This window comes from Carassius auratus, unplaced genomic scaffold (assembly GCF_003368295.1).
Source record: "Carassius auratus strain Wakin unplaced genomic scaffold, ASM336829v1 scaf_tig00042997, whole genome shotgun sequence".
NCBI classification, from domain to species: Eukaryota; Metazoa; Chordata; class Actinopteri; order Cypriniformes; family Cyprinidae; genus Carassius; species Carassius auratus.
Genome location: NW_020526753.1, coordinates 24,771 through 52,606, shown reverse-complemented (window position 1 = coordinate 52,606; position 27,836 = coordinate 24,771). Strand labels below are relative to the sequence as shown.

At 44.5% G+C, this 27,836-nt stretch overlaps 7 non-coding genes and 3 pseudogenes across 7 annotated transcripts; all 10 read right to left on the bottom strand.

Annotated features, from left to right (window-relative positions):
• Positions 1–2,718: 2,718 nt before the first annotated feature.
• LOC113086275 (U1 spliceosomal RNA) lies at positions 2,719–2,882 on the bottom strand. Its single transcript, XR_003284742.1, has one exon. It is a non-coding gene; the product is annotated as a U1 spliceosomal RNA (small nuclear RNA).
• A 374-nt stretch (positions 2,883–3,256) lies between these two features.
• On the bottom strand, positions 3,257–3,447 carry LOC113086282 (U2 spliceosomal RNA). Its single transcript, XR_003284749.1, has one exon. It is a non-coding gene; the product is annotated as a U2 spliceosomal RNA (small nuclear RNA).
• Positions 3,448–5,934: 2,487 nt separating this feature from the next.
• Positions 5,935–6,098, bottom strand: LOC113086274 (U1 spliceosomal RNA). Its single transcript, XR_003284741.1, has one exon. It is a non-coding gene; the product is annotated as a U1 spliceosomal RNA (small nuclear RNA).
• Positions 6,099–6,471: 373 nt separating this feature from the next.
• LOC113086288 (uncharacterized) lies at positions 6,472–6,682 on the bottom strand (annotated as a pseudogene).
• A 12,477-nt stretch (positions 6,683–19,159) lies between these two features.
• Positions 19,160–19,238, bottom strand: LOC113086290 (uncharacterized; annotated as a pseudogene).
• Positions 19,239–21,725: 2,487 nt separating this feature from the next.
• LOC113086277 (U1 spliceosomal RNA) lies at positions 21,726–21,889 on the bottom strand. Its single transcript, XR_003284744.1, has one exon. It is a non-coding gene; the product is annotated as a U1 spliceosomal RNA (small nuclear RNA).
• Positions 21,890–22,262: 373 nt separating this feature from the next.
• On the bottom strand, positions 22,263–22,456 carry LOC113086287 (U2 spliceosomal RNA). The gene has a single exon (XR_003284751.1). It is a non-coding gene; the product is annotated as a U2 spliceosomal RNA (small nuclear RNA).
• A 1,201-nt stretch (positions 22,457–23,657) lies between these two features.
• LOC113086289 (uncharacterized) lies at positions 23,658–23,891 on the bottom strand (annotated as a pseudogene).
• Positions 23,892–26,381: 2,490 nt separating this feature from the next.
• Positions 26,382–26,545, bottom strand: LOC113086294 (U1 spliceosomal RNA). Its single transcript, XR_003284754.1, has one exon. It is a non-coding gene; the product is annotated as a U1 spliceosomal RNA (small nuclear RNA).
• Positions 26,546–26,919: 374 nt separating this feature from the next.
• LOC113086281 (U2 spliceosomal RNA) lies at positions 26,920–27,110 on the bottom strand. Its single transcript, XR_003284748.1, has one exon. It is a non-coding gene; the product is annotated as a U2 spliceosomal RNA (small nuclear RNA).
• Between the last annotated feature and the right edge of the window lie 726 nt (positions 27,111–27,836).

The window sequence follows — 27,836 nt, the reverse complement described above, 5'->3', positions numbered from 1 at the left end:
AATGACCAAACCTTCCACACTTTCTGCAGAGTTTGGGCATTCCTTGATAATGTATGTAGCCTCTGTTCTCTCCGAGCACAATCATGGAAGGCAGATGCTTCAGGCCCTGGTAGCCCCCAGCGTCTTCCCATTGTTTAATGGGAATTCGCCAGGAGCATGTCCAAATGCCATCTTCATCTAACACTTTGACAGGCTGGCCTCGAACAGTGCAAAATCTACCCAACCAAACACAAATATCATCTCCAGTCACGGTTTCATTGAACATCCTGACAATCACAGTTTTAAGTGTGTTATCAGAAAGTTTCTCAACAGTGAACATGGAAAACTGGGCTTTAACTGATTCAAACCTTTGCCAAAAGTCACTAAGTAGGGAAGCGGTTTTAAAACTAACATCAAATCCTTTGTTCAAGGGCAGAGTCATCAAACAATTCAGGTCGTCACATTTAAAAGCTAAGGTCTTTTGGATCAGCTTCCTGGAAAAGTCCATACGGGACATTCCCAGGAGCTTCCCCTCACCCTGCCTGAATAAAAAACGCACGCTGTGGTGCCTCCGCACGCCGGCACGGGCAGCCGACATGATAGAGGCACCAACAGCCTAAAAACTTAAAACAACAATAAATACAACAATAAATAACAAAATAAATAATTAAAAGACCTTACCTTAAAACTTGTTGGAGCCCGAAGCAGCAGAGTTCAATATACCTCCCGAAGTTGTGTGACTCAAGATATGAAGGGATCTCGAGTCAGGAAACCTCCAAGAGGCGATCGCAGTCTCAACCATCCGACAAGATACTTGATCTTAGCCAAAAGGCCGAGAAGCGATGCTGCTAAGACGCAGCAGGGAGGAAGCCGGACACGGCGATGCCCATCTCGGCTTTGGTAAGTTTTGGGAGACCTAAAAACGCTGGGGGATGGTACCCTGATAGCACACATACATCTAGGAGACGTCTATTTGACATATGAATTTACATCTGCAAGATGTAGTTTTAAGGCTGTTTGCTCATCTGCAATACGTCTATTGGACGTCTCCTTTTAGCAGTGTTTGGAAGGTTACTTTGGAAATGTAATAGGTTACAGATTACAAGTTACCCTGTTTAAAATGTTATAGTAGTATAACTTTTTCAATTACTTTATTAAAGTAATGTAACTAATTACTTTTGAGTACTTTTAGATTACTTTTCTAAATTTGTGAAAATTAAATAATAATAAATAAAAACATATACATCAACTCAAATACAGTTATCTAATAAGCATGTGTCATTCCTGTATAATAAACTCCTGAAACATTGGTGTTTTTTTAAACTGCTGTCTCTTTGTATATGATATGATAGGTAAAATGCATGACGTGACACAGAGCAGTTCTAGAAATGATGTTTATGTGCTCATGTACTCCTATATTGAGGCGGCAGAGGCTGACAACACTGCAAGCTTCAGTAGGCCTATTTGTATTAAATGAAACTGCATGTTTTTGCCATTAATTTACAGGAAGGGCGGACTGGGAAAAACAAAAAATTCTGTTAAAATTCTGGAAATTATTAGGGCGTATGTCTCAGAACAGTCAGTGCAATTTGGGAAAGAAATCAGTGAAATCTGTATGTGGATGTGTGTAAATATTCAAATGTAATTGCCTTTGTAATCGTTAAAAATTTCATAAGTAACTTTAATTTAATTACTAATTTTTTCTTCGTAACTGTAACTAATTACAGTTACATTCATTTTGTAATTAAATTACGTAATGCTGTTACATGTAACTAGTTACTCCCCAACACTGCCTTTTAGATGTCAGATAGATGTCAATTAGATGTCTTTTAGATGTTTATGATTTAGAAGGTATATAAAACTGACATCTGAAAGGCGTATGTCAGACGTTTGTAGATGGCAGATGCTTTCCAGATCAACAGTTCTTTAACAGACATCTTGCAGACGTAAGTGTGCTATCTGGGTAGTACCCTCCCCTGTCTACAACGTCACCGGGCCTCGTCCCGATCGGCCTGACGGAAAGTACGGCATGGCTCGTAACTCCCAAACGGTTGGTCGCAGAGCCACGTGCCTTATGACACCGGAATCCTTGGCTCGAGCCGAACGAGACGCAGGTCTCAGATTGGCCCGTCGCTCTGACGAAATTTTCGGGTATTTTGGATTTTGTCGAAAACCTTCTTTTGCAACCTGGCGCCAGGTATTTGGCCCAGTCCCACCCAAATCAGCACAGAAAGCTTCTCTGGAGTCTGAGTGTCAATAATCATCCAAAAATAGAGGAAATTTCCATTCACCTTGGCGAGGGGACCTCAAAGCGTGCTAAGGTGGCGTGTCCAAGGTGGCTCGAATGGCTATAACTCCAGGAAGGAGTGAGATCCCTTCACCCAAATCGGCACACCTGTGCAGGGGCTCAGTCCGAGGCCAGGCGAAAAGGGACGCGGCGACAGGCCACTAGGTGTCGCTGTAAGCGACAACAAAATTAATATGAATCGAAAAAAAGGACAACCAAACAACATGGAGACAGTTACAGCTAGGCTGCAGTCAGTCCAATCTACTTTCAAAGTAAGGTCTGCGCTATGTTCGAACTAAACTACCCACCAGGGTCCGATTTTTCAAGAGCGCAAGTGACTTTGTTTCACAGGCGCACAACACAAATCTCGCATGTGACAGAACTCCCCATTCTGAAAGGAAAATAAATAAAAAACTGTAAAAACCTCTTCTGCTTTGTTTCACCAACAATTTCAGGGGAGAGCGCGAACGCAGTCCCCCACTACCATAAATTATGCAGTCGAGATTCCCGCATTTGGGGAATTCGCAGGGGTCAGCATGGCCGGAGTGCAATGGACAAGCCTCGCCCTGGGTGAACCGCCTTCTTGATCATGGTGTCTCCCCTGCCAGGTAAGTATGAAGGCCCAGGCGGTCAGCCAGAGGTGTGATTTGCATCTCTACCATCCTCACCAACGGTTAGCCCTCCGCCCCCCCTCCAGGAAAGGAAGGACGGGTGCCTTCCGTTACTGGCCTGGAAACTGCCAAGCTCATGGGCCGGTGCTTCCCAACGCCAGTTTTAGATGACTCTCTTTAAACAAACACACCTGATTCGATGCGTCACCTCGTCTGTGAAAGACTTCAAGACCTCAGGTGGGTGCATCGTTAGTGGAAGAGTCCAAGACCCCAGGTGGACACATCAGGAAAAAAGTTTGCAATAAACCACAGCATCTGCAACGGCAGCTCTCATTCCTTGTTCTGCTATTCGACACAATAAATGGCAATCCCCAAAAAGGGAAAGCACACCGTTCCTGGAGACACTGCAATACCAGGCCGATGCATGGAGTGGACGGAGCAAGCCCCGGCTCCAGCTCCGTGATCTAAAAATCCATTTAATATGTAGTCCCCGGATGGGGGACGTATCAGATATTAAACTGATAAGAACAGATACTACACTTGATCTTAGCCAAAAGGCCGAGAAGCGATGCTGCTAAGACGCAGCAGGGAGGAAGCCGGACACGGCGATGCCCATCTCGGCTTTGGTAAGTTTTGGGAGACCTAAAAACGCTGGGGGATGGTACCCTGATAGCACACATACATCTAGGAGACGTCTATTTGACATATGAATTTACATCTGCAAGATGTAGTTTTAAGGCTGTTTGCTCATCTGCAATACGTCTATTGGACGTCTCCTTTTAGCAGTGTTTGGAAGGTTACTTTGGAAATGTAATAGGTTACAGATTACAAGTTACCCTGTTTAAAATGTTATAGTAGTATAACTTTTTCAATTTCTTTATTAAAGTAATGTAACTAATTACTTTTGAGTACTTTTAGATTACTTTTCTAAATTTGTGAAAATTAAATAATAATAAATAAAAACATATACATCAACTCAAATACAGTTATCTAATAAGCATGTGTCATTCCTGTATAATAAACTCCTGAAACATTGGTGTTTTTTTAAACTGCTGTCTCTTTGTATATGATATGATAGGTAAAATGCATGACGTGACACAGAGCAGTTCTAGAAATGATGTTTATGTGCTCATGTACTCCTATATTGAGGCGGCAGAGGCTGACAACACTGCAAGCTTCAGTAGGCCTATTTGTATTAAATGAAACTGCATGTTTTTGCCATTAATTTACAGGAAGGGCGGACTGGGAAAAACAAAAAATTCTGTTAAAATTCTGGAAATTATTAGGGCGTATGTCTCAGAACAGTCAGTGCAATTTGGGAAAGAAATCAGTGAAATCTGTATGTGGATGTGTGTAAATATTCAAATGTAATTGCCTTTGTAATCGTTAAAAATTTCATAAGTAACTTTAATTTAATTACTAATTTTTTCTTCGTAACTGTAACTAATTACAGTTACATTCATTTTGTAATTAAATTACGTAATGCTGTTACATGTAACTAGTTACTCCCCAACACTGCCTTTTAGATGTCAGATAGATGTCAATTAGATGTCTTTTAGATGTTTATGATTTAGAAGGTATATAAAACTGACATCTGAAAGGCGTATGTCAGACGTTTGTAGATGGCAGATGCTTTCCAGATCAACAGTTCTTTAACAGACATCTTGCAGACGTAAGTGTGCTATCTGGGTAGTACCCTCCCCTGTCTACAACGTCACCGGGCCTCGTCCCGATCGGCCTGACGGAAAGTACGGCATGGCTCGTAACTCCCAAACGGTTGGTCGCAGAGCCACTTGCCTTATGACACCGGAATCCTTGGCTCGAGCCGAACGAGACGCAGGTCTCAGATTGGCCCGTCGCTCTGACGAAATTTTCGGGTATTTTGGATTTTGTCGAAAACCTTCTTTTGCAACCTGGCGCCAGGTATTTGGCCCAGTCCCACCCAAATCAGCACAGAAAGCTTCTCTGGAGTCTGAGTGTCAATAATCATCCAAAAATAGAGGAAATTTCCATTCACCTTGGCGAGGGGACCTCAAAACGTGCTAAGGTGGCGTGTCCGAGGTGGCTCGAATGGCTATAACTCCAGGAAGGAGTGAGATCCCTTCACCCAAATCGGCACACCTGTGCAGGGGCTCAGTCCGAGGCCAGGCGAAAAGGGACGCGGCGACAGGCCACTAGGTGGCGCCGTAAGCTGAAAAATAGGGAAAATGTAATGTAAATGGACAATCAAACAAAGATGAAAACACCTGCAACACTGCGGGATGGTAGTACCCTCCCCTGTCTGCAACGTCACCGGGCCTTGTCCCGATCGGCCTGACGGTGGAACTGCAGCGACGGAAAGTACGGCATCGCTCGTAACTCCCAAACGGTTGGTCGCAGAGCCACGTGCCTTATGTCACCGGAATCCTTGGCTCGAGCCGAACGAGACGCAGGTCTCAGATTGGCCCGTCGCTCTGACGAAATTTTCGGGTATTTTGGATTTTGTCGAAAACCTTCTTTTGCAACCTGGCGCCAGGTATTTGGCCCAGTCCCACCCAAATCAGCACAGAAAGCTTCTCTGGAGTCTGAGTGTCAATAATCATCCAAAAATAGAGGAAATTTCCATTCACCTTGGCGAGGGGACCTCAAAGCGTGCTAAGGTGGCGTGTCCGAGGTGGCTCGAATGGCTATAACTCCAGGAAGGAGTGAGATCCCTTCACCCAAATCGGCACACCTGTGCAGGGGCTCAGTCCGAGGCCAGGTGAAAAAGGGCGCGGCGACAGGCCACTAGGTGTCGCTGTAAGCGACAACAAAATTAATACGAATCGAAAAAAAGGACAACCAAACAACATGGAGACAGTTACAGCTAGGCTGCAGTCAGTCCAATCTACTTTCAAAGTAAGGTCTGCGCTATGTTCGAACTAAACTACCCACCAGGGTCCGATTTTTCAAGAGCGCAAGTGACTTTGTTTCACAGGCGCACAACACAAATCTCGCATGTGACAGAACTCCCCATTCTGAAAGGAAAATAAATAAAAAACTGTAAAAACCTCTTCTGCTTTGTTTCACCAACAATTTCAGGGGAGAGCGCGAACGCAGTCCCCCACTACCATAAATTATGCAGTCGAGATTCCCGCATTTGGGGAATTCGCAGGGGTCAGCATGGCCGGAGTGCAATGGACAAGCCTCGCCCTGGGTGAACCGCCTTCTTGATCATGGTGTCTCCCCTGCCAGGTAAGTATGAAGGCCCAGGCGGTCAGCCAGAGGTGTGATTTGCATCTCTACCATCCTCACCAACGGTTAGCCCTCCGCCCCCCCTCCAGGAAAGGAAGGACGGGTGCCTTCCGTTACTGGCCTGGAAACTGCCAAGCTCATGGCCGGTGCTTCCCAACGCCAGTTTTAGATGACTCTCTTTAAACAAACACACCTGATTCGATGCGTCACCTCGTCTGTGAAAGACTTCAAGACCTCAGGTGGGTGCATCGTTAGTGGAAGAGTCCAAGACCCCAGGTGGACACATCAGGAAAAAAGTTTGCAATAAACCACAGCATCTGCAACGGCAGCTCTCATTCCTTGTTCTGCTATTCGACACAATAAATGGCAATCCCCAAAAAGGGAAAGCACACCGTTCCTGGAGACACTGCAATTCCAGGCCGATGCATGGAGTGGACGGAGCAAGCCCTGGCTCCAGCTCCGTGATCTAAAAATCCATTTAATATGTAGTCCCCGGATGGGGGACGTATCAGATATTAAACTGATAAGAACAGATTTTTTTTTTATTTTTTTTTTTTTTCTCCTATTTCTTTATTTCAACAAAACAAGAGACTACACACAATTTAAAAAGACTGCTTTGTAAAAACATCAAATGGCTCATAGCATCATCAACCAAACCCAGTTCAATATTAACCACAAGAAGACATTTGCACAATATAAAACCTCTGTAATCTCAAAATAATCAGTGAAACTCGGACAGAAAGAAAACAACTAGAAAGAGAAGAGTTTGGTTTGCGTGTCTGTAGTGATTAGTCAGTGTGCGTATCTCTGGTTAGGTTAGTATCGTTAAATAGTCGTCGTGTTTGTTTGACCCGCAAACCTTTTTCAGTGAACACCTGAGGGACAAGAAACATGACGTTACTGACGAGTCCATGAGGTTTTTTTGGTATTTCAAGGTGAGTTACACTAAAAGTCTGATCCTAACAACTTCAGACCTCCAACATCCTTGGAAAAACATCAACTTGTCTCGATAAAAGAACAACTAGAACTAGTTCCCTGTAAGTGAAGAAACCTGAAGAAAGCCTCTGAAACACTGAAGAGGAGGAACTATATCCATCAATAAAGAGATCATGTGCGATAAATGCAAAGATATTTTAGTTTTACTATAAAAGCTCTGGTTCTGCAACTCGTTCATCCAAAAAAAAAAACCAACATAAACAGTGAAATGTCTGTTTGAGATGCTATGGATAAAAGTACTGCCACTGAAAAGATGCGACACACGACGATAGTGAGGGAAAGTGAGGTAGAAACACTAAGAATGTAAACTAAAACACTGACAGACGAAAAAACGATTTCTCACTGGCTGGTACAAATGTCCAGTTCACAGGAAAAAAAAATGCGACCGGCTTCTTATTGTGACCTTTTATGTTCACCTTAAAAATCTTCACTTTCTCATTCCCTTCAAGATGTACAGTACAGGAGTTTGTTTCTTCATCAGATTTGGAGAAATGTAGCATTGCATCACTTGCTCCCGACTGGATCCTCTGCAGTGAATGGGCGCCGCCAGAACGAGAGTCCAAACAGCTGACAAAAACATCACAATAATCCACATATAACGCTAATCCACATCGCTCTAGTCCGACGGCACCCATCCACCGCAGAAGACCCATCGCTATACAGAAGATCTATATCCATTTCTCCAATTTCTGACAAAGAAACAATCATCCACATCTTGGATGGCTTGAAAACTGTTCTTTCAACCGTGAATGTGCTCAGGAGTACAAGTAACATGCATCTTTCAATTTAAAGCCTTTTTTCTTTTAAACAAAGATCTGATATCTGGCACAGCTGTAAAGTAGTGTGTTGAGGTTAAGAGAAATCCAGTTAGAGTGACATTCCGTTTGGAATCACGTGATGTGAGGCGCTACAATTCAAACATTTCAAACTGTTCCATTCTAACGGAACCGAAACATTCCAGACAATGTGAATGTGACGCCTGTCTTAAAGCTTTTTGATGTGAAGAGCCAAAAGGAAATCAGACATTTTGCTACAACAATGTGAAGTCAGATGAAAACCAAGGTTAACAACAACAAAACTCATTTGATCCCTCGTCTAATTATTGACACAAAGTCGAGTCTGCATAGAAAATCAAACAATCTCCTGTTCAATGGCATTAGTACAAATAATAGTCTGCTTTTGTTCTAGATCTAGATGAAGTGGCTACAATAGAAGGAATTGGATTAAAGAAAAAGAAGTTACTTGACAAAACTTGTAACCGCATTGATGGATCATTTATATATTTAGCATTTGCAAATGATAAAAAAAAGTGACAAATAATGAGAACCAATCCAACACTTTCTAAAAATGTTAAAGTAAGGCACAAAGGGGGAGTTTTTGTTTAAAGAGGTGCTGTTGTTCGGGTCAGGTGTATTTCCAGCTACAGGAGAGACGGGTCACTACCAACCCAGTCATTCACATTATATCATTCACAGTGTGTCTTCATGTTTGTGAGTTTTATTATTACTTCCTTCTCTGTCATCCTGTGAATATTTTAGAGCATTCACCACAAACATCTAACTATTTACATCTGTACTGTCTGGATTTCACAGAGGTGCAGACGGGATATATCTGTTTGAGGACATAGTGCAATGTGTGTGTGTGTGTGTGTGTGTGTGTGTATAAACCTGGTCTGAAACATCAGCACAGTCACAGCAGAGAACGAGAGGAACGTGAAAACATTGCTGGTGAGATCCGAGCAGGAAACACATGGTCAGTTTGGAAGACTTGCATGAGGATCCACAGTAGAAAATGAGCGTGTTAATAAAGAAGACTGCATAGCATTTCCTTGTGAGGGCTTTTAAATAGAAATATTAAGTCATTTGATTTCACTTCTGCTTTTTGGAAGCGGTCACGAAACGAAATTCAGGTCCAGGATCCGACGTCCCTTTTTCATTTCCATCGCTGGGCAAACCTGAAAAATGTGCATGCTCGCTTTCTTCATCCAATGGGTTTGGCTTACGCCGCCCATGTGACTTGGTCCATTCTAACCTCCAACTGAGACGCGTCGGGCCGGTCCTGCGGGTTGACTGCCAACATGTCCTGCAGAAGCCGCCTGACGCCTTCAGACATGATGCTCCGCGTCTTCTGTGGGATGTTCAGGACCATCTTTGGGTTCTCTAGCAGGGCCTCGCCCACCGGGACGATCTCTGTCCCCTGGCGGACGTATGTGCCGAGGAGCTCTCGCTTGGACTCGGCGTCGATGAACGTGATCCGCTCGATCATGGCCCAAATGATGATGCCGAGAGCAAAAATGTCCGCTTTGGCAGTGTAGTGTCCCTCCCACACCTCCGGAGCCATGTAGAAGTCAGAGCCGCATGCTGACGACAGCCAGATACTGATCATTTTTTTTTTTTTTTTTTTTTATTAAATCCATACACTCATACAAATTTACAAATGAACCACTTGTAACAAAGGCATACACATTTTCAGTTTGAACATTCCGAACTCAAAAATAACTTCATATAAAGTGAACAACACATTACTATCAGTGCCTCATAAACAAAACTAGATTTTTGACACCCAAGACTTTATCCCACCCCTACCCGAGGGAGTCCCCCCCATACAGCCCTCGTCTCCTCCTCTCCATAAACGAGCTTATACCCATTTACCTCTTTAACCAAACTTGCCAAAAGTGTTGAAAATAACTTTTGAGGTTCTAAACCAGGCAACTGCTTCCTCAGGCACCTTAGACGCCAGTCCCATAAGATACGCTTCCCTTCTGAGATAGTTACCCATACTACTCTTTTCTGATCCTTCTCTATATTTCCCAACCCTCCTCCATACAACACTAAGTCCCGGGTAATCAGTGGTCCTCCCCACTCTCTCCACCACCCAGTGACTGCTTCCCATAAAGCCATTGCTCCTGGACATGACCACAAGGCGTGCTCTATTGTCTCTTCTCCCCCGCAACCCACTGGGCACAAAGGAGATCTGCCCTGACCATGCCTATATAAACGCTCCCGTACTGGAAGCCTCCCTAATGCTGCCAACCAGTTCACATCCTTACACCTCCCTACCAAATAATCTGGTTGCAAGGACAACCAGTTCACTTCAATTGGAGGCCCTGCCCCTCTAGCTTCCTTAACTGAGCTCTCCTTCAACCTATCATACAGCTTCCTATGATTTAACAACAATGACTCTTCCAAGCACCAAGGATTTTCTTTAATAGTGTCTGCCGCCACTTTATAATGTTCAGGTCTATCCAGAGACCAAGGCACCCTATTACTCCACCCTGTTAAATGCCTCAAAGGCCAGCCCAACCAAAAGTGAGCCAACACATGTGCTTTATGCCCTGGAGCCTGTACCACTAGGCGAGCTGCAAATGCAATAAACAAAGCCGTAACCTTCCAAGGGAGGCACGGCACTCCTCTGCCTCCCTCAGCCAGAGGACGAAACATCTGCGCCCTTGATACTAGCTCAGTCCTCCCTCTCCAAATAAAAGAAAAAATCAACTTCTCCATTCTCCTCCCCTGCCAAAAAGGTAGGGGAAAAACATAAGCCAGATGATTAATACTGGGCAACACATCTGCCTTCACTACCTGTACTCTACCCCATAATGACAGATCCCTTACACTCCACCGGTTTACTTTAGATTGTAAAGATTCCAACATCCCCTTCCAATTTTGTTGTGCACTATTCACCTTGAAGAAATGAACACCCAAGATTTTCATGCCATCCTGACACAAGGTATACCCTCCTGGAACCACAGTCCTCTTACTCCACCGTCCTACAAACATCACTGAAGATTTACTGACATTTATCTTGGCCCCTGTGGCTTCAGAAAAACTATGCAAAATCTCTCCTGTCACTGCAAAATCTTTTTCTGTGGTCAAAAAGACTGTCATATCATCTGCGTAAGCTAACACTTTTGCCCTTATCCCTCCTCCACCTGGCATTACTACACCAGTCAGAGCTTCTGTTAATCGTAGCCGACTAATCAGAGGCTCTAAAGACAGTATATAGCACAAGGGTGACAAAGGACACCCTTGCCTCACACCACCCAACTGTCTCACTGGTTCAGAATAGAACCCGTTAATCCTAATCTGACTGAAAGCTTTACTATACAGAAGCTGGATCCAGGCTCTGAACCCTGGGCCAAATCCAAGCTTCTCCAACACTGACCACAAAAAAGAATGGCTAACCCTATCAAAGGCCTTTTCCTGGTCAAGGCTCAGGATTGCCAAAGGAAGCTGCCGTTGCTCAGCCCAACTGATCAAATCCCGGATCAAAACTAAATTGAGGCTGCCTGATCTTCCTGGAACCCCACAAGTTTGATCTGGATGAACCACCAAATCTAACACTCCCTTAAGCCGTAAGCATAAGACTTTCGCCAGAATCTTATAATCGGTAGTAAGTAAAGTTATTGGCCGCCAATTTGCCAAATCCTCCTTACTATTATTCTTATGCAGGAGGGTCACCAACCCCCTCCTCATAGACATAGGCAATTTCCCCACTTCCAGACTTTCCTGATAGACCTTAATCAGTTCAGGGCCTACTAAAGGCAAGAAGGCTTGATAAAATTCAGCTGGGAGACCATCCCCACCTGGAGACGTGCCTCTCTTCAAGGACTTAATTGCTACCTCTACTTCCTTCAAGGTGACCTCCTTCTCTAACCTGCCTGCCTCCTCTTCCTCCAAGGTCCTGTCCAGATCCTCTAGAAACCCCTCCGTTGTTGACTCTCTTATTTCTCTATTCGCGAACAGCTCCTTATAAAAGGCAACTGAAGCCTTGAGCATTCCTTCAACTGAGTAAACCTTACCCTTCTCTGTATTTAAACATTCCATACTGCTACGCTTCTGCCTGCCCTTCACAGTAGAAAAGAAAAACTTTGTAGGCCTTTCATCTAACACACGCTGACATACACCTGACTGCATAACAAACTTCTGTGCTTCCCCTCTATAATGTTCATTCAAAGAGTCCTGCAATAGTTTGGCTTTCTTCCACCCTTGCACAGTGCTCAATAGACCTTGAGAGCATAAAACTTGCAGTTCTTTAGTCCATTGACGCACTTGATTCCTCTTAGCCTTCTCCAAAGCTAAACCCCATGCCCTGCAAAAAAACCTAATCCTCTCCTTCACCCCTTCCCACCAGTCAGAATGTGACTGGTAGAATTCTTTTAAATTGCACCACCCAGCATATAATACCTGGAAAACCTTACAGAAGGTTTGGTCTTTGAGGTATGTAACATTCATCCTCCACTTCCCCCGACCCCTTTGCCCTGCCTCCAACTCTGCCCCAGCCCCAACTAAACAATGATCTGAGCACCACATTGGCTGCCTTGTGTAGCCACTAACTTTAACAGATTTTGACAAAAATATATAATCCAACCGTGATGCCTCCTGCCTACTGTTAAACCATGTATAACCTAAACCCTCCCCTCCAGCTGTCTGACCTGAATCTTGTAATCCAAAACTTTTAATAACCCCTGCCAATTCCCCCCCAGAATTTTTTTCTAGGGACATATTAAAATCCCCTGCCAAGACCACCAGCCGGTTCGTATATAATAACGGAAATATTTTTCCCAAAAAACCTTCCCTCTCCTCTCGCTTACTGGGCACATACACATTTATGAACCGCAAGGCCACCCCCCTCCATCTTGCATCCACAAACATCACTCTCCCTGGAACAATCACCCCAGATGTTTCAACTATCACCTCCCAGGAAAAGAATAAAATCCCCACCCCATCCGCCCTCACATTCCCCACTCCCCAAAAGGATGGTCCCCGAGTCCAATCCTTCGAAAAATTCTCCACATCCCTTTCATTCTCCAAGTGACATTCTTGTAAAAACAAAACATCATAATATAAATCTTTAACAGAAAAGAAAACTGCTGTCCGGCGCTCTGCCATTTTCAGCCCTCTTACATTAAATGTTGCCACTCTTAACAGTCCCATTGAAAACCTTTGGACTCTCTCCAAAAGCCCCCATATTGCCCAAAATACTTCCCCAACCTACTTCCCCCCTTATTCCTCCCCATTTTTCCCACATTCTCTTCTTCCCCTTCCTCCCTTTACCCTCCTTGAAACCACTTCAGACCATTCCCCGGATTCTGCTATCATTTCTTCCCCTCCCTCTTCCTCTTCAATACTATCCCCCCAACCAGTGCTTGTTCCTCCCTCCTCATTCTCTTTTCCTTCATAACCCTCCTCATTACAATCTTGACTCACAGAGTCCTCACTAACAGAGTTCTCCAGTTTGCTGTATTTGCATATTTCCCCATTATCAGGGTCACTGGCCTCACTCCAGGCTCTGCGACGGCCAGTCCCAGATGCTGACTCTGCTGCAATCTCCATCTTTGACTCACTATATACTGTCTCTCGTTGATGGGTTGATCCAGTTGCAGGCTCCAAAATGGTCTGCTCCTTATCCACCTCCAACACCCCAGAAAGCACCTCTGTGAAGTCCAGATCTGTCCATCCTGGAGATGCATTAAGCTGCTCCTCTGATCCCACTCCTTTTACCTCCTTTCCATCCAGGGACAAGGTTATCAGATCCCCCACAGTTCCATCCGCTTGTTCCTTCATACCAGCACACTCCTGACTTGATGTACTCATACTTCTCTGATCATTCGCACCTGTCGCTTGTTGAAGATGCCCCTCCCATTCTGCTGGTAGACTGCTAAGAATGGCCTCCAGGTCTGCCTGCAGATCATGACCTTCCTTCAATATGCTCGCATATGACTTGTTTCTTGAAGGACAGGTACGATAAAGATGATCGGCCTTGCCACAAAGGCTACAAAGTTTTGGTGCGGGGCAGGCAGAAGCAACGTGGTCCGCCTTCCCACAAAACCGACAACGCTGTCCTTCACAGTCTGTTTTAATGTGTCCTTCTCCACCACATCTCCTGCAATACATGGGCTGCCCAGGGTAGTAGAGAAAGCCCCTGTTAGGCCCAATGGAAATGGACCCAGGTAGGTGAATCAGGCTTCCAGGGACTGCGGAGTCCACCTTGAGCTTCACAAAAAACCGCCTCTTTCCAGTCCAAATCCCAAACCGATCCCTCACACGCTCACCTCCTTTCACAGCCTCGCAGTGCCTCTCAAGAAAAGTCATTACCTCCACATCCTCAACAAAAGGATTGTATAGGTGGATTGTGAGAGGTAAGTAATCCTGTGCAAACAGAGGGTGCAAACTCAGTCCTTCCAACAACTTGTGCTTTTTATGCCCCCAAGACTCAAAAAAACTCACACAGTCCGTTAAATTGAAGAAGGTCAAATCCATAAATCCCATTGCGGTGAAATCCTGAAGACAGAACACTGATGAAGCTGCTACGTTGAAGACTCCTTTCAAGACATCCACGACCACAAATTCCCTCCTGAAGTTTTCTTTCACAGACCGAACAGCATTCTGCAGCACTTGAATCCGTACAGTATTCTTTAACCGCGCCATCATGGCCGGCAAAGCACCATCTCCCCTCGATGTAGCCATCGCCGCTACACTTGATCTTAGCCAAAAGGCCGAGAAGCGATGCTGCTAAGACGCAGCAGGGAGGAAGCCGGACACGGCGATGCCCATCTCGGCTTTGGTAAGTTTTGGGAGACCTAAAAACGCTGGGGGATGGTACCCTGATAGCACACATACATCTAGGAGACGTCTATTTGACATATGAATTTACATCTGCAAGATGTAGTTTTAAGGCTGTTTGCTCATCTGCAATACGTCTATTGGACGTCTCCTTTTAGCAGTGTTTGGAAGGTTACTTTGGAAATGTAATAGGTTACAGATTACAAGTTACCCTGTTTAAAATGTTATAGTAGTATAACTTTTTCAATTACTTTATTAAAGTAATGTAACTAATTACTTTTGAGTACTTTTAGATTACTTTTCTAAATTTGTGAAAATTAAATAATAATAAATAAAAACATATACATCAACTCAAATACAGTTATCTAATAAGCATGTGTCATTCCTGTATAATAAACTCCTGAAACATTGGTGTTTTTTTAAACTGCTGTCTCTTTGTATATGATATGATAGGTAAAATGCATGACGTGACACAGAGCAGTTCTAGAAATGATGTTTATGTGCTCATGTACTCCTATATTGAGGCGGCAGAGGCTGACAACACTGCAAGCTTCAGTAGGCCTATTTGTATTAAATGAAACTGCATGTTTTTGCCATTAATTTACAGGAAGGGCGGACTGGGAAAAACAAAAAATTCTGTTAAAATTCTGGAAATTATTAGGGCGTATGTCTCAGAACAGTCAGTGCAATTTGGGAAAGAAATCAGTGAAATCTGTATGTGGATGTGTGTAAATATTCAAATGTAATTGCCTTTGTAATCGTTAAAAATTTCATAAGTAACTTTAATTTAATTACTAATTTTTTATTCGTAACTGTAACTAATTACAGTTACATTCATTTTGTAATTAAATTACGTAATGCTGTTACATGTAACTAGTTACTCCCCAACACTGCCTTTTAGATGTCAGATAGATGTCAATTAGATGTCTTTTAGATGTTTATGATTAGAAGGTATATAAAACTGACATCTGAAAGGCGTATGTCAGACGTTTGTAGATGGCAGATGCTTTCCATATCAACAGTTCTTTAACAGACATCTTGGCAGACGTAAGTGTGCTATCTGGGTAGTACCCTCCCCTGTCTACAACGTCACCGGGCCTCGTCCCGATCGGCCTGACGGAAAGTACGGCATTGGCCTCGTAACTCCCAAACGGTTGGTCACAGAGCCACGTGCCTTATGACACCGGAATCCTTGGCTCGAGCCGAACGAGACGCAGGTCTCAGATTGGCCCGTCGCTCTGACGAAATTTTCGGGTATTTTGGATTTTGTCGAAAACCTTCTTTTGCAACCTGGCGCCAGGTATTTGGCCCAGTCCCACCCAATCAGCACAGAAAGCTTCTCTGGAGTCTGAGTGTCAATAATCATCCAAAAATAGAGGAAATTTTCCATTCACCTTGGCGAGGGGACCTCAAACGTGGCTAAGGTGGCGTGTCGAGGTGGCTCGAATGGCTATAACTCCAGGAAGGAGTGAGATCCCTTCACCCAAATCGGCACACCATGTGCAGGGGGCTCAGTCGAGGCCAGGTGAAAAAGGGCGCGGCGACAGGCCACTAGGTGTCGCTATAAGCGACAACAAAATTAATACGAATCGAAAAAAGGACAAACGCAAACAACATGCGAGACAGTTACAGCTAGGCTGCGCAGTCAGTCCAATCTACTTTTCAAGAAGGTCTGCCGCTATGTTCGAACTAAACTACGCCACCAGGGTTCCGATTTTTCAAGAGCGCAAGTGACTTTTTTCAAGGCGCAAACAAAATCTCGAGTGACGACCCATTCTGAAAGGAAAATAATAAAACTGTAAAAACCTCTTCTGCTTTGTTTGCACCAAAATTCGCGCAAACGTCACTACAATAAATTATGCAGTCGAATTCCGCATTTGGGAATCGCAGGGGTCACATGAGTCAATGGACAAGCTGCCTGACGTTCTTGACTGGTGTTCCAGGTAAGATGCATGACGTGACACAGAGCAGTTCTAGAAATGATGTTTATGTGCTCATGTACTCCTATATTGAGGCGGCAGAGGCTGACAACACTGCAAGCTTCAGTAGGCCTATTTGTATTAAATGAAACTGCATGTTTTTGCCATTAATTTACAGGAAGGGCGGACTGGGAAAACAAAAAATTCTGTTAAAATTCTGGAAATTATTAGGGCGTATGTCTCAGAACAGTCAGTGCAATTTGGGAAAGAAATCAGTGAAATCTGTATGTGGATGTGTGTAAATATTCAAATGTAATTGCCTTAATCTTTAAAAAATTTCATAATAACTTTAATTTAATTAAATTTTTTTTCTTCGTAACTGTAACTAATTACAGTTACATTCATTTTGTAATTAAATTACGTAATGCTGTTACATGTAACTAGTTACTCCCCAACACTGCCTTTTAGATGTCAGATAGATGTCAATTAGATGTCTTTTAGATGTTTATGATTTAGAAGGTATATAAAACTGACATCTGAAAGGCGTATGTCAGACGTTTGTAGATGGCAGATGCTTTCCAGATCAACAGTTCTTTAACAGACATCTTGCAGACGTAAGTGTGCTATCTGGGTAGTACCCTCCCCTGTCTACAACGTCACCGGGCCTCGTCCCGATCGGCCTGACGGAAAGTACGGCATGGCTCGTAACTCCCAAACGGTTGGTCGCAGAGCCACGTGCCTTATGACACCGGAATCCTTGGCTCGAGCCGAACGAGACGCAGGTCTCAGATTGGCCCGTCGCTCTGACGAAATTTTCGGGTATTTTGGATTTTGTCGAAAACCTTCTTTTGCAACCTGGCGCCAGGTATTTGGCCCAGTCCACCCAAATCAGCACAGAAAGCTTCTCTGGAGTCTGAGTGTCAATAATCATCCAAAAATAGAGGAAATTTCCATTCACCTTGGCGAGGGGACCTCAAAACGTGCTAAGGTGGCGTGTCCGAGGTGGCTCGAATGGCTATAACTCCAGGAAGGAGTGAGATCCCTCACCCAAATCGGCACACCTGTGCAGGGGCTCAGTCCGAGGCCAGGCGAAAAGGGACGCGGCGACAGGCCACTAGGTGGCGCCGTAAGCTGAAAAATAGGGAAAATGTAATGTAAATGGACAATCAAACAAAGATGAAAACACCTGCAACACTGCGGGATGGTAGTACCCTCCCTGTCTGCAACGTCACCGGGCCTTGTCCCGATCGGCCTGACGGTGGAACTGCAGCGACGGAAAGTACGGCATCGCTCGTAACTCCCAAACGGTTGGTCGCAGAGCCACGTGCCTTATGTCACCGGAATCCTTGGCTCGAGCCGAACGAGACGCAGGTCTCAGATTGGCCCGTCGCTCTGACGAAATTTTCGGGTATTTTGGATTTTGTCGAAAACCTTCTTTTGCAACCTGGCGCCAGGTATTTGGCCCAGTCCCACCCAAATCAGCACAGAAAGCTTCTCTGGAGTCTGAGTGTCAATAATCATCCAAAAATAGAGGAAATTTCCATTCACCTTGGCGAGGGGACCTCAAAGCGCACGCCGACGCCCTCTTCCTCCTGATACCTCCATCTGTTATCTCCGTCCTCCTTCTGATCCATGTCCTTAATTGGCTCCTCTGCATCACCTGAAATTAATTTCAATCAACCGTTCCTCCGCCACTGGGGATGTCTCCCTCGATAAAGTATCTTATCATTCACTTCAGCTGTCCGCTCCCATCTGTGCTTACGGCTTCAGCAGCATGTGCAGTCCGTCTTGCTGATGAGCTGGACCACTCACACACAAGGGCTTTACATACCCACGCAAGTCTTCCCCTTCTTTAAATAAACTGGCATAACTTTTCTTCCTGCCTGGACAGCCCCGATACAAATGCTCATCACTTCCAATAAACTGCAACGCTTTGGAGCCGTGCATATACCTGCCACATGGTTGGACTCACCACAAAATCTGCATCTCTCTCCTTTGCAATCAACCTTCACGTGACCCTGTCCTCCACACCGTCGACAATATAGAGGTTGTCCAGGATAGTACAAGTAACCTTTGTTTGGTCCAATTGAAAAACTGCCTGGAGGATGTAACACACTACCTTGTACAGAGGGGTCAATTTTCAGCTTCACCATGTACCTCCTCTTCCCATTCCAAATCCCAAAACGGTCTTTTAAATGTTCTCCTCCTCTCACAGCTTCACAATATCGCTTAACTAACGCCAGGACGTCCGAATCCTCTACAAAGGGGTTGTATACATGAATTATAAGAGGGATGAAGTCCTGGACAAACAATGGCTGGAGCTGCAGTCCTTCAAGCAGCTTATGACCCTCTTTCTTCTTCCAGGCTTCAAAGAAATCCACACAATCTTTCAGGGTAGTAAAAGTTAAATCCAAAAAACCAGATACCGCAAAATCTTGTAGGCAGAAAATATCACCAGGCTGAATCTTGAAAACTCCTTGAAGAATTTCCACAACACAAAATTCTCTTCCAAAACGTTGCTTCACAAAGTCCTCAGCATCCATCTTCAATTCCACACGAACACTATTCCTCATCCGAACCATCTTGGCCGATGCTTTCACACGCTCTCCCGGCAAAGCTCCTGGAAAAGATACTACACTTGATCTTAGCCAAAAGGCCGAGAAGCGATGCTGCTAAGACGCAGCAGGGAGGAAGCCGGACACGGCGATGCCCATCTCGGCTTTGGTAAGTTTTGGGAGACCTAAAAACGCTGGGGGATGGTACCCTGATAGCACACATACATCTAGGAGACGTCTATTTGACATATGAATTTACATCTGCAAGATGTAGTTTTAAGGCTGTTTGCTCATCTGCAATACGTCTATTGGACGTCTCCTTTTAGCAGTGTTTGGAAGGTTACTTTGGAAATGTAATAGGTTACAGATTACAAGTTACCCTGTTTAAAATGTTATAGTAGTATAACTTTTTCAATTACTTTATTAAAGTAATGTAACTAATTACTTTTGAGTACTTTTAGATTACTTTTCTAAATTTGTGAAAATTAAATAATAATAAATAAAAACATATACATCAACTCAAATACAGTTATCTAATAAGCATGTGTCATTCCTGTATAATAAACTCCTGAAACATTGGTGTTTTTTTAAACTGCTGTCTCTTTGTATATGATATGATAGGTAAAATGCATGACGTGACACAGAGCAGTTCTAGAAATGATGTTTATGTGCTCATGTACTCCTATATTGAGGCGGCAGAGGCTGACAACACTGCAAGCTTCAGTAGGCCTATTTGTATTAAATGAAACTGCATGTTTTTGCCATTAATTTACAGGAAGGGCGGACTGGGAAAAACAAAAAATTCTGTTAAAATTCTGGAAATTATTAGGGCGTATGTCTCAGAACAGTCAGTGCAATTTGGGAAAGAAATCAGTGAAATCTGTATGTGGATGTGTGTAAATATTCAAATGTAATTGCCTTTGTAATCGTTAAAAATTTCATAAGTAACTTTAATTTAATTACTAATTTTTTCTTCGTAACTGTAACTAATTACAGTTACATTCATTTTGTAATTAAATTACGTAATGCTGTTACATGTAACTAGTTACTCCCCAACACTGCCTTTTAGATGTCAGATAGATGTCAATTAGATGTCTTTTAGATGTTTATGATTTAGAAGGTATATAAAACTGACATCTGAAAGGCGTATGTCAGACGTTTGTAGATGGCAGATGCTTTCCAGATCAACAGTTCTTTAACAGACATCTTGCAGACGTAAGTGTGCTATCTGGGTAGTACCCTCCCCTGTCTACAACGTCACCGGGCCTCGTCCCGATCGGCCTGACGGAAAGTACGGCATGGCTCGTAACTCCCAAACTGTTGGTCGCAGAGCCACGTGCCTTATGACACCGGAATCCTTGGCTCGAGCCGAACGAGACGCAGGTCTCAGATTGGCCCGTCGCTCTGACGAAATTTTCGGGTATTTTGGATTTTGTCGAAAACCTTCTTTTGCAACCTGGCGCCAGGTATTTGGCCCAGTCCCACCCAAATCAGCACAGAAAGCTTCTCTGGAGTCTGAGTGTCAATAATCATCCAAAAATAGAGGAAATTTCCATTCACCTTGGCGAGGGGACCTCAAAACGTGCTAAGGTGGCGTGTCCGAGGTGGCTCGAATGGCTATAACTCCAGGAAGGAGTGAGATCCCTTCACCCAAATCGGCACACCTGTGCAGGGGCTCAGTCCGAGGCCAGGCGAAAAGGGACGCGGCGACAGGCCACTAGGTGGCGCCGTAAGCTGAAAAATAGGGAAAATGTAATGTAAATGGACAATCAAACAAAGATGAAAACACCTGCAACACTGCGGGATGGTAGTACCCTCCCCTGTCTGCAACGTCACCGGGCCTTGTCCCGATCGGCCTGACGGTGGAACTGCAGCGACGGAAAGTACGGCATCGCTCGTAACTCCCAAACGGTTGGTCGCAGAGCCACGTGCCTTATGTCACCGGAATCCTTGGCTCGAGCCGAACGAGACGCAGGTCTCTGATTGGCCCGTCGCTCTGACGAAATTTTCGGGTATTTTGGATTTTGTCGAAAACCTTCTTTTGCAACCTGGCGCCAGGTATTTGGCCCAGTCCCACCCAAATCAGCACAGAAAGCTTCTCTGGAGTCTGAGTGTCAATAATCATCCAAAAATAGAGGAAATTTCCATTCACCTTGGCGAGGGGACCTCAAAGCGTGCTAAGGTGGCGTGTCCGAGGTGGCTCGAATGGCTATAACTCCAGGAAGGAGTGAGATCCCTTCACCCAAATCGGCACACCTGTGCAGGGGCTCAGTCCGAGGCCAGGTGAAAAAGGGCGCGGCGACAGGCCACTAGGTGTCGCTATAAGCGACAACAAAATTAATACGAATCGAAAAAAAGGACAACCAAACAACATGGAGACAGTTACAGCTAGGCTGCAGTCAGTCCAATCTACTTTCAAAGTAAGGTCTGCGCTATGGTCGAACTAAACTACCCACCAGGGTCCGATTTTTCAAGAGCGCAAGTGACTTTGTTTCACAGGCGCACAACACAAATCTCGCATGTGACAGAACTCCCCATTCTGAAAGGAAAATAAATAAAAAACTGTAAAAACCTCTTCTGCTTTGTTTCACCAACAATTTCAGGGGAGAGTGCGAACGCAGTCCCCCACTACCATAAATTATGCAGTCGAGATTCCCGCATTTGGGGAATTCGCAGGGGTCAGCATGGCCGGAGTGCAATGGACAAGCCTCGCCCTGGGTGAACCGCCTTCTTGATCATGGTGTCTCCCCTGCCAGGTAAGTATGAAGGCCCAGGCGGTCAGCCAGAGGTGTGATTTGCATCTCTACCATCCTCACCAACGGTTAGCCCTCCGCCCCCCTCCAGGAAAGGAAGGACGAGTGCCTTCCGTTACTGGCCTGGAAACTGCCAAGCTCATGGGCCGGTGCTTCCCAACGCCAGTTTTAGATGACTCTCTTTAAACAAACACACCTGATTCGATGCGTCACCTCGTCTGTGAAAGACTTCAAGACCTCAGGTGGGTGCATCGTTAGTGGAAGAGTCCAAGACCCCAGGTGGACACATCAGGAAAAAAGTTTGCAATAAACCACAGCATCTGCAACGGCAGCTCTCATTCCTTGTTCTGCTATTCGACACAATAAATGGCAATCCCCAAAAAGGGAAAGCACACCGTTCCTGGAGACACTGCAATACCAGGCCGATGCATGGAGTGGACGGAGCAAGCCCCGGCTCCAGCTCCGTGATCTAAAAATCCATTTAATATGTAGTCCCCGGATGGGGGACGTATCAGATATTAAACTGATAAGAACAGATTTTTTTTTTTTTTTTTTTTTTTTTAAACTCCAAAACTCATACAACATTCACTTCAAACTCAAAAATCACAACATTCCAATTTTAAAGTTAGCACATTTTGAACAGCACATCACAACTATCCCTAGAATTGTTTAAACTTAAAGGACTTTTTTGCCAACACTACTTCCGCCTCCCTTCCCCTTCACTCTCCTTGCAACTACATCAGTCCATTCCTGAGAATCTTCTTCTCCATCTGCCTCACACTCTCCCCATTCCCAGTTGTCCACCTGTTGATCTTGCAAATCTAATAAGTCCTCTAAAGAAACAAGAGTCCTTGCAGCTTCGAGCTTCGAGCACTTCCACTCTCTTTCCTCTTCTTCACAGTCATCCTTTTCAACTGCACGCCGACGCCCTCTTCCTCCTGATACCTCCATCTTGTTATCTCCGTCCTCCTTCTGATCCATGTCCTTAATTGGCTCCTCTGCATCACCTGAAATTATTTCAATCAACCGTTCCTCCGCCACTGGGGATGTCTCCCTTCGATAAAGTATCTTATCATTCACTTCAGCTGTCCGCTCCCATCTGTGCTTACTGGCTTCAGCAGCATGTGCAGTCCGTCTTGCTGATGAGCTGGACCACTCACCAACAAGGGCTTTACAGTCACCCAGCAAGTCTTCCCCTTCTTTAAATAAACTGGCATAACTTTTCTTCCTGCCTGGACAGCCCCGATACAGATGCTCATCACTTCCACATAAACTGCAACGCTTTGGAGCCGTGCATATACCTGCCACATGGTTGGACTCACCACAAAATCTGCATCTCTCTCCTTTGCAATCAACCTTCACGTGACCCTGTCCTCCACACCGTCGACAATATAGAGGTTGTCCAGGATAGTACAAGTAACCTTTGTTTGGTCCAATTGAAAAACTGCCTGGAGGATGTAACACACTACCTTGTACAGAGGGGTCAATTTTTCAGCTTCACCATGTACCTCCTCTTCCCATTCCAAATCCCAAAACGGTCTTTTAAATGTTCTCCTCCTCTCACAGCTTCACAATATCGCTTAACTAACGCCAGGACGTCCGAATCCTCTACAAAGGGGTTGTATACATGAATTATAAGAGGGATGAAGTCCTGGACAAACAATGGCTGGAGCTGCAGTCCTTCAAGCAGCTTATGACCCTCTTTCTTCTTCCGGCTCAAAATCCACACAATCTTTAGGGTAGTAAAGTTAAATCCAAAAAACCAGATACCGCAAAATCTTGTAGGCAGAAAATATCACCAGGCTGAATCTTGAAAACTCCTTGAAGAATTTCCACAACACAAAATTCTCTTCCAAAACGTTGCTTCACAAAGTCCTCAGCATCCATCTTCAATTCCACACGAACACTATTCCTCATCGCGAACCATCTTGGCCGATGCTTTCACACGCTCTCCCGGCAAAGCTCCTGGAAAAGATACTACACTTGATCTTAGCCAAAAGGCCGAGAAGCGATGCTGCTAAGACGCAGCAGGGAGGAAGCCGGACACGGCGATGCCCATCTCGGCTTTGGTAAGTTTTGGGAGACCTAAAAACGCTGGGGGATGGTACCCTGATAGCACACATACATCTAGGAGACGTCTATTTGACATATGAATTTACATCTGCAAGATGTAGTTTTAAGGCTGTTTGCTCATCTGCAATACGTCTATTGGACGTCTCCTTTTAGCAGTGTTTGGAAGGTTACTTTGGAAATGTAATAGGTTACAGATTACAAGTTACCCTGTTTAAAATGTTATAGTAGTATAACTTTTTCAATTACTTTATTAAAGTAATGTAACTAATTACTTTTGAGTACTTTTAGATTACTTTTCTAAATTTGTGAAAATTAAATAATAATAAATAAAAACATATACATCAACTCAAATACAGTTATCTAATAAGCATGTGTCATTCCTGTATAATAAACTCCTGAAACATTGGTGTTTTTTTTAAACTGCTGTCTCTTTGTATATGATATGATAGGTAAAATGCATGACGTGACACAGAGCAGTTCTAGAAATGATGTTTATGTGCTCATGTACTCCTATATTGAGGCGGCAGAGGCTGACAACACTGCAAGCTTCAGTAGGCCTATTTGTATTAAATGAAACTGCATGTTTTTGCCATTAATTTACAGGAAGGGCGGACTGGGAAAAACAAAAACATTCTGTTAAAATTCTGGAAATTATTAGGGCGTATGTCTCAGAACAGTCAGTGCAATTTGGGAAAGAAATCAGTGAAATCTGTATGTGGATGTGTGTAAATATTCAAATGTAATTGCCTTTGTAATCGTTAAAAATTTCATAAGTAACTTTAATTTAATTACTAATTTTTTCTTCGTAACTGTAACTAATTACAGTTACATTCATTTTGTAATTAAATTACGTAATGCTGTTACATGTAACTAGTTACTCCCCAACACTGCCTTTTAGATGTCAGATAGATGTCAATTAGATGTCTTTTAGATGTTTATGATTTAGAAGGTATATAAAACTGACATCTGAAAGGCGTATGTCAGACGTTTGTAGATGGCAGATGCTTTCCAGATCAACAGTTCTTTAACAGACATCTTGCAGACGTAAGTGTGCTATCTGGGTAGTACCCTCCCCTGTCTACAACGTCACCGGGCCTCGTCCCGATCGGCCTGACGGAAAGTACGGCATGGCTCGTAACTCCCAAACGGTTGGTCGCAGAGCCACGTGCCTTATGACACCGGAATCCTTGGCTCGAGCCGAACGAGACGCAGGTCTCAGATTGGCCCGTCGCTCTGACGAAATTTTCGGGTATTTTGGATTTTGTCGAAAACCTTCTTTTGCAACCTGGCGCCAGGTATTTGGCCCAGTCCCACCCAAATCAGCACAGAAAGCTTCTCTGGAGTCTGAGTGTCAATAATCATCCAAAAATAGAGGAAATTTCCATTCACCTTGGCGAGGGGACCTCAAAACGTGCTAAGGTGGCGTGTCCGAGGTGGCTCGAATGGCTATAACTCCAGGAAGGAGTGAGATCCCTTCACCCAAATCGGCACACCTGTGCAGGGGCTCAGTCCGAGGCCAGGCGAAAAGGGACGCGGCGACAGGCCACTAGGTGGCGCCGTAAGCTGAAAAATAGGGAAAATGTAATGTAAATGGACAATCAAACAAAGATGAAAACACCTGCAACACTGCGGGATGGTAGTACCCTCCCCTGTCTGCAACGTCACCGGGCCTTGTCCCGATCGGCCTGACGGTGGAACTGCAGCGACGGAAAGTACGGCATCGCTCGTAACTCCCAAACGGTTGGTCGCAGAGCCACGTGCCTTATGTCACCGGAATCCTTGGCTCGAGCCGAACGAGACGCAGGTCTCAGATTGGCCCGTCGCTCTGACGAAATTTTCGGGTATTTTGGATTTTGTCGAAAACCTTCTTTTGCAACCTGGCGCCAGGTATTTGGCCCAGTCCCACCCAAATCAGCACAGAAAGCTTCTCTGGAGTCTGACTGTCAATAATCATCCAAAAAATAGAGGAAATTTCCATTCACCTTGGCGAGGGGACCTCAAAGCGTGCTAAGGTGGCGTGTCCGAGGTGGCTCGAATGGCTATAACTCCAGGAAGGAGTGAGATCCCTTCACCCAAATCGGCACACCTGTGCAGGGGCTCAGTCCGAGGCCAGGTGAAAAAGGGCGCGGCGACAGGCCACTAGGTGTCGCTGTAAGCGACAACAAAATTAATACGAATCGAAAAAAAGGACAACCAAACAACATGGAGACAGTTACAGCTAGGCTGCAGTCAGTCCAATCTACTTTCAAAGTAAGGTCTGCGCTATGTTCGAACTAAACTACCCACCAGGGTCCGATTTTTCAAGAGCGCAAGTGACTTTGTTTCACAGGCGCACAACACATATCTCGCATGTGACAGAACTCCCCATTCTGAAAGGAAAATAAATAAAAAACTGTAAAAACCTCTTCTGCTTTGTTTCACCAACAATTTCAGGGGAGAGCGCGAACGCAGTCCCCCACTACCATAAATTATGCAGTCGAGATTCCCGCATTTGGGGAATTCGCAGGGGTCAGCATGGCCGGAGTGCAATGGACAAGCCTCGCCCTGGGTGAACCGCCTTCTTGATCATGGTGTCTCCCCTGCCAGGTAAGTATGAAGGCCCAGGCGGTCAGCCAGAGGTGTGATTTGCATCTCTACCATCCTCACCAACGGTTAGCCCTCCGCCCCCCCTCCAGGAAAGGAAGGACGGGTGCCTTCCGTTACTGGCCTGGAAACTGCCAAGCTCATGGGCCGGTGCTTCCCAACGCCAGTTTTAGATGACTCTCTTTAAACAAACACACCTGATTCGATGCGTCACCTCGTCTGTGAAAGACTTCAAGACCTCAGGTGGGTGCATCGTTAGTGGAAGAGTCCAAGACCCCAGGTGGACACATCAGGAAAAAAGTTTGCAATAAACCACAGCATCTGCAACGGCAGCTCTCATTCCTTGTTCTGCTATTCGACACAATAAATGGCAATCCCCAAAAAGGGAAAGCACACCGTTCCTGGAGACACTGCAATACCAGGCCGATGCATGGAGTGGACGGAGCAAGCCCCGGCTCCAGCTCCGTGATCTAAAAATCCATTTAATATGTAGTCCCCGGATGGGGGACGTATCAGATATTAAACTGATAAGAACAGATACTACACTTGATCTTAGCCAAAAGGCCGAGAAGCGATGCTGCTAAGACGCAGCAGGGAGGAAGCCGGACACGGCGATGCCCATCTCGGCTTTGGTAAGTTTTGGGAGACCTAAAAACGCTGGGGGATGGTACCCTGATAGCACACATACATCTAGGAGACGTCTATTTGACATATGAATTTACATCTGCAAGATGTAGTTTTAAGGCTGTTTGCTCATCTGCAATACGTCTATTGGACGTCTCCTTTTAGCAGTGTTTGGAAGGTTACTTTGGAAATGTAATAGGTTACAGATTACAAGTTACCCTGTTTAAAATGTTATAGTAGTATAACTTTTTCAATTACTTTATTAAAGTAATGTAACTAATTACTTTTGAGTACTTTTAGATTACTTTTCTAAATTTGTGAAAATTAAATAATAATAAATAAAAACATATACATCAACTCAAATACAGTTATCTAATAAGCATGTGTCATTCCTGTATAATAAACTCCTGAAACATTGGTGTTTTTTTAAACTGCTGTCTCTTTGTATATGATATGATAGGTAAAATGCATGACGTGACACAGAGCAGTTCTAGAAATGATGTTTATGTGCTCATGTACTCCTATATTGAGGCGGCAGAGGCTGACAACACTGCAAGCTTCAGTAGGCCTATTTGTATTAAATGAAACTGCATGTTTTTGCCATTAATTTACAGGAAGGGCGGACTGGGAAAAACAAAAAATTCTGTTAAAATTCTGGAAATTATTAGGGCGTATGTC